Here is an 8,525-nt window from a genome sequence, read left to right on the forward strand (position 1 = left end):
GTCAACAGCCCTGCCTGCTGGTACCCTTCCAAACAAGTCTCTCTGCCCCAGCCCACCAGCGAATTTGTGGTTGACATTGCACAGGTTGTTCATGTAACAACAGTGTAGCAAAATCATCATGTTTTCATTTGTCTCAAGTCTCTTTTGAAGAGTAATTTTTTAAAAAGCAAAAGAAGTCATTAAGTGATTCCTAGTTTTGAATGCCTAGATTGTTTTTGGGTTTTTGCTATAATAAATACCACTAGAGTGAATGTGTGGGTGTGGGACAGGGTGTGTGTGTGGGGTGTGTGTGGGGTGTGTGTGTGTGTGTATGTGTGTGTGTGTGTGCATACATTTATACGTATGTGTGCACCATTTGTATATGTGACCATTTCATTTCTTAGGAAGAAGCCCTATGTGTGAAATTAATAAACTGAAGAATGTACATTTTTAGGTCTTTTAATAGGTGCTACACATTGCCTCCTGGAAGGGTGGTGAAGTCTGTTCTCTGACTAGAAGGATAGGAGAGTACGAGTGTCTTAATATTGGATGTGTTAGCTTAAGGAGACATTAACCGCTTGATAGGGAGGTTTATTCTGTAGTTCATTTGTACTTATTTTGATTTCTAGGAAAATTTGATATTCTGTATGTTTACTGGTTATTCATATGTCACACAGATAATTGACTACTAATATCCTGTGATTATTTGTTCTATTTCATGACTCTTTCCCTTTTTTGATCCTTGGCCATCATTGTTATGAAGTATAAGTAATTGCTGTAAGTGGTAACGTGGCCAGCACACATTTTGGTGCCTCACATGCTAGGCCTCTTCTGGGTATATTTGACCTGCTGACTCCAAAAACTGGTACCAGCTTTCCCCTATCAGCTCTAGCTTGGGAGATAAAGAACCTATGTCACCTACTGCTCTTTACTCTGCTCTCCCATAACAAATCAGGACGTTTTCATGTAGGGTTGGCTACCCTGAGAAGCCCTGGTAGTATAGTGGTTGCGGCTTGGGCTGCTAACTGCCTGGTCAGCGGTTCAAAACTACCCTCCCCATAGTGTTTCCAAACCTTGAAGTCTTTTAAAGGCTGCAGAGTGATGGGTGGGTTCGAACCACTGACCTTATTATTCGCAGCTCAATGTGTAACCAACTAGCCATTATGGGTCCATAGAGAGCTTCCCTCTGAAGTCCCTACCACCTACTTCTTTTTCAAGTATTTCTTACCTTCTTGGTCTTATCCTGTAATTTGTAGGTCTGACGTCTCATATTTAAAACTAGAGTGATAATTAATAAATCAGTATAACTGAATAGCTGAAACTATAGTGGGACACCTTGTCTTAAGACACTAGAGCTGATGCAAGACTATCCAATGCATATTTTTGAATTATTGCCACATCACCCCCAGGAACAGACCTCAAAACCAAAACAGCAAGAAAAAACGTTTTTTGATGATGGCCTGTGTAATTGCTTATAGATATTTCCCATTTATTTTATTGGCTTCTTGAATTTTTACCTGCAAAATTAGCTCCTTATGTTACTTTTTGAAATTATAATATGCTTTTTAAAAGAAGAAATTGAGTGGACATTTATTCTTCTTCAGTTTCTTCTCAAGGTGAAGATAACTCTTTATAAATGTCCCAGAGAACTATAGTAGCGTTCTGTTCACCCTTTGCAAGTAAAAAGGGTGGATCGTTCCACTACTGACACTTACAAAAAAAAAAAAAAAGGAATTGAAAGACACCTAATCTCTTGTAAAAAACAAAACAAAACTACATATACACCAAGTAAAGACATTGTTTCTTTCTCCTGTAAGAGTAGGTTATTGTTTCTGAAGGTAGCTATATGAAGGGGCTTCAAAAAGTTCCTGGAAAAATTCCATTGCCTTTTAATTCCATTTTTCCCACAAACTGTTTGAAGCCTCCCACTTTACCTGGCATGTGACCCTGACACAATTTTGCAGAAATGGAAAATTAAAACCCTCACGTAAAGAAACAGAATAAACTACTTAAACAAAGCTGTTATTTTTTAGAAGCTGCCAGATTGTTTAATAGCCTTGATTCATAAAAATAAAAGCTCCAGATCAGCTCTTTGTAGCCTGACAGCAACATCTGCACAAGCAGAAGGTTGCTATTTGCAAATAAACATTCCAGCTCGTACGATTGCTCAAAAACTAGAAAATCACACAGATTTTACATTTGCACTCTTAAGTCACATAACCCTTAAAGTAATTTAAATATACATATGTAAGTAAACTCATATGCAGAGATGACTGTGGACTTTTTTGTTTTTAACAGCTGTATGTATTTGCATATCTCTTGCCTGTTGTGGAGCTGAGTTGGAGGAGGGAGGGGTGGCTGGTGATGGGGGGAGACGTGTGTCTTACTTGGTCCACGGGGAGATTCCTGTGCTTTTAAAGTGGGTATTCTGACCCATAGCAACCCTATAGGATAGGATAGAACTGCCCTGGAAGGTTTCCAAGACTGTAAATCTTAAGGGAGTAGAAAACCTCTGGCTGGTGGTTTTGAACTGCAGACCTGGGGGTTAGTATCCCAACACCTGACCACTACTAGGGCTCAGCATCCACTTGGTGGCAGTGAGTGTGGTTTATAGTGAAACCCTGAGGATACCTTCCATGGCATAATTGAATTTTCTTGAAATCCTAGAATCAATTGGGGGCAGGGGGGCTTTTTCAAAAACCAAGGAAGCCCCATAGGGAGTCTTGGTGACATAGTGGCTACATGTTGGACTACCAACGGCAAGGTCAACAGTTATAAACCATAAGCTATTCCCGAAGAAAATGACTGAACCTGCAGAGGCAGTTCTACTGTGTGTGTTAGGGGCACCCTAAGGTGGAATGACTATGGCAGTGAGAGGGTTACCGAGACCCGCACTCTGTGTTGGTAGCAGTCGGGGCTCCTGAATCTGTAGGTGACAAAAAAAAAAAAAAAAATCTCCAGGTGCTTCAGATTTACTTACTGCTTTCTTGTGAGTAGTGACCTTTGTCCATTACCAGCATCTCCATTCAACTAATGTTCTTTGATTGACTACTGTGTGAGCCAGGTGCTGGTGAAGCTTACATACATGATGTTTGCCCACTTGCTAGGCTGTACATGTGAAGGGACTCTGATGAATCGTGGACTCAGTAAGCCCACCAGTAAGGCCTGTAGTTGTGGACACAGGAGAGATCCCTGGGCCAGGCTTGCCAGGGACGCTTCAGGGAGGTGAGAGCGTTGCACAGTGAGGTCATCTGGGATGGTCTTGATTAAGATGGTAGGAGGCCAGTTTTGAGGAAACCAGTCAGACTGAGAGGTTTATACAGGGATGCCAGGCTGTAGCACACACGCAGTTAATCCTTGAATGTTACTTACAGAGTGGGTACGAATTACACTGTGCACGGTAGACATGATAATACATTTCATTCTGTGTAGCACTTGCTTTGAAAGATTGCACAGTGGCAAGAATATTAAGCAATTCATTAAAATTTTCAAACCATTACAGTGGCACAAAATACTTTATTGTTATAGAACTTAGACGAATTAATCTCCTTCCCTAAGCACTTGCTTTGGCCAGGAATACCTTTTTCATTAGCAAGAATGTTTCTAAAAGAAGAATCATCTGAGAAATGTGATAGAGCAGGGCCAAAGACTAGAATTGACTTAATCCCCCCTCCCCTCGTATCTGACCGTGCTTTGATTTTGCCGTACGGTTTTCCGTGGCTGATTCCTCAGCAGTGGACAGTCAGTGCCTTGCTCGCCGTCTGTTCTTCTGGAAGCTTTGCGGGACCCTGTTCTCCGTGGGCGATGCTGCTGCTGGCATTTGAAATACCCGCGACGTGACTCTCAGCAACACACAAGCTGCCGCAGTGTGACAAACCTACGGACAAGTGGTGGATATTATAAATTTAGAGATAGTTTAGCAATTTACTGCCAGTCATCTGTCCCTTTGTCAGACCACGATGGCTTGCTCGTGGCTGAAATGCTGGAAGCTATGGCATCTGTGTTTTAAATACCAGCAGGGTCACCCAAGGTGGCCAGATTTCAGTACAGTTTCAGACTGAGACAGACGAAAGGAAGGCCCAGGGATCTGCTTTGCAGATCTACAAAGTTCTGCTGTGCTCCGTAAGGTTACTAGCCACGAAGAACCTTATGGATCACAACAGGACTTTGTCCTCCTTGCTTGCTGTGGGCATGTCATTCGGAGGGACTATTTACTAGGAGTGGACATCATGTTTGGTGCAGGGGAGGGTCAGCCAGGACAAGGGAGACCTCGGTGGTTGAGGTGGGTCAGCACACCGGCTGTGTCAGTGATCATGAGGTGATGCAGGAGTGGACAATGTTTCCTTCTGTGGTTCATGTGGTCGCCACTAGTGGGAGTTGATTTAGGGCCTATCTGTCCGAAAAAACCAACTGCCAGCACGTCGTTTCAGACTCGTAGTGACCCTACAGGGCAGGGTAGAGCTGCACCAGGGGGTTTCCGAGACTGTACCTCTTTATAGGAGTAGACAGCCCCGTCTTTCTTCCAAGGAGCGGTTGGTGGTTTCCACCTGCGGACCTTAGGGTTAGCAGCCAACGTGTCACCCCAAAGCCAGATCTTTGAAATCACTTCTACCTTTAATGACACCACAGCAAGATGTCTAAAATCAGGGACACATGAAGCATTTAATCACATTCTTCTAGATGTAATTCTTCTTTTAAAATTGAATCCTGCTGCATTGATGTGTAAAATAACAAACAACTCTTAGAGCTAAATAACATTTTGCTGCAGTTGAAAGGCACTGAAGTAATGTTATATTAGATTACTGGTAACCAGAAACGTTTCCAGTGATTAATTTTGTGAGCAGAGCCCAACTTCTGTATACTAGTGGTTCTGATGGTTGCTGAATGTGCTTTAAAAACTTTAGCTTGTGTTGTGAAAAGTAAACCTGAAATGGACTTGGAGTCTTGAGTGACAAAACGTTCATTGCAAACCAAACAAACCAAAAGAGCTTGGGCTTGGGTTGTGTTTTAATTCATATGAGTAAATCTCACACATCTTCTTTGTCACCTAGTTGAATAAATCAGATGGCTGGGTGGGGCAGCAATTGTAAGTAGAGTACTCAACTCACTTTGGGGATTTTCGGGTTTTAGTAGTGCAGTCCCTGTGTCCCAGGCCAACAGAGCATCATACAGACCCCACTTGCTGGGGATTGCTAGGGGTCAGAAGGAAGCTTATCGACATCTGGCTTGATTAATTCTATAGCTGTAGGCTGTAAAGCAGATGAGCCAGCTACCCCAGTCAGCTAGTGAGATTTCCTTGAGAGTTGAGCTTAATCGAAGAGACGGCTGAAGCATGTGACTGTGTGCTGGCTGGACTCTCAAAGGAGCTCTGGGGGCAGAGTGGGTCACACATTGAGCTGCAAACATTAAGATCCGAGATTCAGATCGCCGCTTTGTGAAAGAAGGGCGAAGCTTTCTGTTCTCATAAAGATTTACAGCCGCAGAAACCCGCGAGAGCACTTCTGCCCTGTTCAGTAGGGTCACTGAGGCGGAATTGACTCGATGGCAGTGAGTGTGATTAAAAAAAAACAAACACTCTATATGACTTTTACCATCTTTTTGCAAATGCAGGCTTTGGGGATAGAAATGATCCTTTGCATTTTTGTAACTTTTTTTTTTGTTGCATTTTTGTAACTTGTAAAGGAATGAGCCATTCACTTCTTTTTCTTTATGTGAATAAATGAACACATCTGACCTTATTAAAATACACTGTCAGTCCTTTCTTGGCATGATCAATGGCCTGTTTATTAGAAGTGCATTTTTCAGATAACAATAGTGGAGGCCTGGTAGAGTCTTGTTGGGGTCCTGGTGGTGTAGTGGGCTGCAGGAGAGCATTGAGGCTTTCTGCTTCTGTAAGTATTTACAGCTTCAACCCCCTCCCGCCCCCCAAAAACCCCAGTTGTGTTCTGCCCTCTGGGGCTGCTCTGAGTCAGAATAGTCTCACTGTCAGTGGGTTTGGCTATTCACGTGGACTTCACAGGAACCCCTCCGACTGTTTGCATGGACAGATGATAGCGTGGCTCAGTGTCATTAGTCAGAACAAAGCCATCGGCCAACTGTGCAACTAATCTTCATACTCATGTTCAACCAGAGCTGAAGAAAATTAAAACAAGTCCAGAAAGACAAATGACCCCCTTCAGTATATACTATCCGAACTTAGTAAACCATTGAGAGAATGGATTTGTTACACTGGACATGAATGACCAAAGACCAGATGAGACATGGGATGATATCAAGGACATCATACACGAAGAAAGCAAAGTGTTATTTGAAAGATGGAGAAAAAGAAAAACCCCAAATGGATATTAGAAGCAATTCTGAAACTTGCTCTTGCATGTAGAGTAGCTATAGCAAATGGAAGAAATGATGAAGTCAGAGAGTTGAATAAATTTCAAAGGGTGAATCAAGAAGACAAAGCAAAGTATTCTTATTAAATGTACAGAGACCGGAACTTGGAGAACCATAAGGAAGGGAAAGTGTTGACATTTATAGTGCTGACAGAACTGAAGAAAATATTTCAGTCATGAGTTGAAAATTTAAAGGATTCTAGTGGCAAAATAATTGAATGATGTCAAGCTTCAAAAGAAGATGGGAGGAATACATGGAGTCTTTACCAACAGGATTAGTTGACATTCAGCCATTTTAAGAATTAGCATATAACCAAGAACCGGTGGTATTGAAGGAAGAAATCTAAGCTTCTTGGAAGACATTGATGAAAACAGGGCTCCAGGAACTAACGGAACACCAACTGAGATATTTCAACAAACTAATGCGATGTTGGAAGTACTTGGAAGACAGTTATCTGGCCTACCAATTGGAAAAGACTAAAAAGTGATCCAACACAATGCAGAAATCATTGAACGCTATCATGAATTTTGCATGCAAGTAAAATATTGCTGAAGATAATCTAAAAAGCGGTTGCAGCAGCAGAGAGCTGCCGGCACTCCAGGCTGGGTTCTGGAGAGGACATGGTGAAGGATGTCACTGCTGCTATCAGATGGAGATTAGCTAAAAGTAGAGAATACCAGAAGGAGGTTTACCTGCAATTTATTTCCTGTGCAAAGGCACTTGACTGTTGGGATTATTTGTTTATTTTGTGTGTGTGTGGATAAGAAAGAGCTTTATATAAAAGAGTAATTGTGTGTTAAGAAAACAGTCTAGTCCAGTTCAAGTCCATAAGTCTGATATTAGCCCATATGTCCGATACCAGTGTATACATTTTCTCTTCAGACTCCAATGACACCGAATGCAGAAAGATCACAGGAGGGGGTGTGTGTCTTGTGGCTTCAGGGGCAGTGGAAGCAACTCATCTCAGCACTGGCGTGGGTCTCCAGGTGGCTCCTCCAGCTCCAGGGCTCTGGCTCCATCAGCATAGCTCCATGTGTCTTGTCAGCAGAAAGACGAAGCGGAGAGGTGTTTGGATTATTATAAGTTATGAATAACACTGAGGAATGAGAATTCCAGAACGCTTAATTGTACTCATGCAAAAATTATATATAAGCCAAAGGGAATACTGCATGGTTTATTTATTTGACCAGAACAGGGGTATACTGCATGATTTAAAATTAAGAAAGGTGTGCATCAGGATTTTATCCTTTCACCGTACTTATTCATTCTGTATGTTGAGCTAATACTCTAAGAAGCTGGACCTTATGAATAAGGACACGCCATCAGGATTGGATGAAGACCCAGTATCAACCTGCCATACGCAGATGACACAACCTTGTGTGTTGAAAGCAAAGAGGAGGACTCCAAACACTTGCTGATGGAGATCAGAGTACAGCCTTAAATATGGTTAAAACCAAATCTTCACAACTGGGCCAATTAGCAACAGCATGTTAAACAGAGTAACGATTGAAGTTGTTAAGGATTTTATTTGATTTGGTTCCATGACCAGTGCCCTTAGCATTTAAGTCAAATGATGCATTGCATTCGGAAACTCTGCTGCAGAAGACCTTTTTGAAGTGTTAACCAGCAAAAATGTCACTTTAAGGACTATGCGCCATTTGACCCAAGCCATTGTATTTTCGTTCACCTCGTGTGCATGTGAAAGCGGGACAATGAGTAACCGGGAGCAGAGGGGCTTTCCAGCAGCCCGGGGCGCCTCCAGGCAGTCTCTCCACCTGGTTTCGGGAACAAGCAGGGTCAATTTTCTATCAAAATACGAAAGCGTGGTCTGGTGCACTCAACGCTGATGGACGCAAGATGGCAGACAGTACGGAACTGAAGATTGGAAAGATGAGAACATGTGGCTGCTAGCTGGAGATCCAGAACAGACCGCAGCAGGCCGGAGACCAGAAACAGGCTGGGATACCCCATGAGCAGGCAGGAGAGCAGAGCAGAGCTCTTGTCCTCTCTTGGCTACGGATACTGAGCGGGAGCTGGGTGAGTTTCCGAGGTCATCCTCAGCCGATGGCAGCAGGCTGATCAAACTGCCCTCTCCATTACTTCCCCTTCCAACCCCAAACGTCAGAATTACAGCCCCGAGGATATGGGACAAGGGGGTC

General features: G+C 42.9%; 1 protein-coding gene and 1 non-coding gene across 2 annotated transcripts in view; both read left to right on the top strand.

The window, feature by feature from the left end:
* DROSHA (drosha ribonuclease III) overlaps positions 1 to 8,525 on the top strand; it is a 151,651-nt gene that overhangs the window by 62,821 nt on the left and 80,305 nt on the right. The gene's annotated exons all lie outside the window — the stretch shown is intronic.
* On the top strand, positions 1,563 to 1,692 carry LOC115873910. Its single transcript, XR_004048682.1, has one exon. It is a non-coding gene; the product is annotated as a small Cajal body-specific RNA 24 (non-coding RNA).

Source organism: Echinops telfairi, unplaced genomic scaffold (assembly GCF_000313985.2).
Source record: "Echinops telfairi isolate 266 unplaced genomic scaffold, ASM31398v2 ScPeMD7_7469;HRSCAF=8507_1, whole genome shotgun sequence".
In the NCBI taxonomy this organism is placed as follows: domain Eukaryota; kingdom Metazoa; phylum Chordata; class Mammalia; order Afrosoricida; family Tenrecidae; genus Echinops; species Echinops telfairi.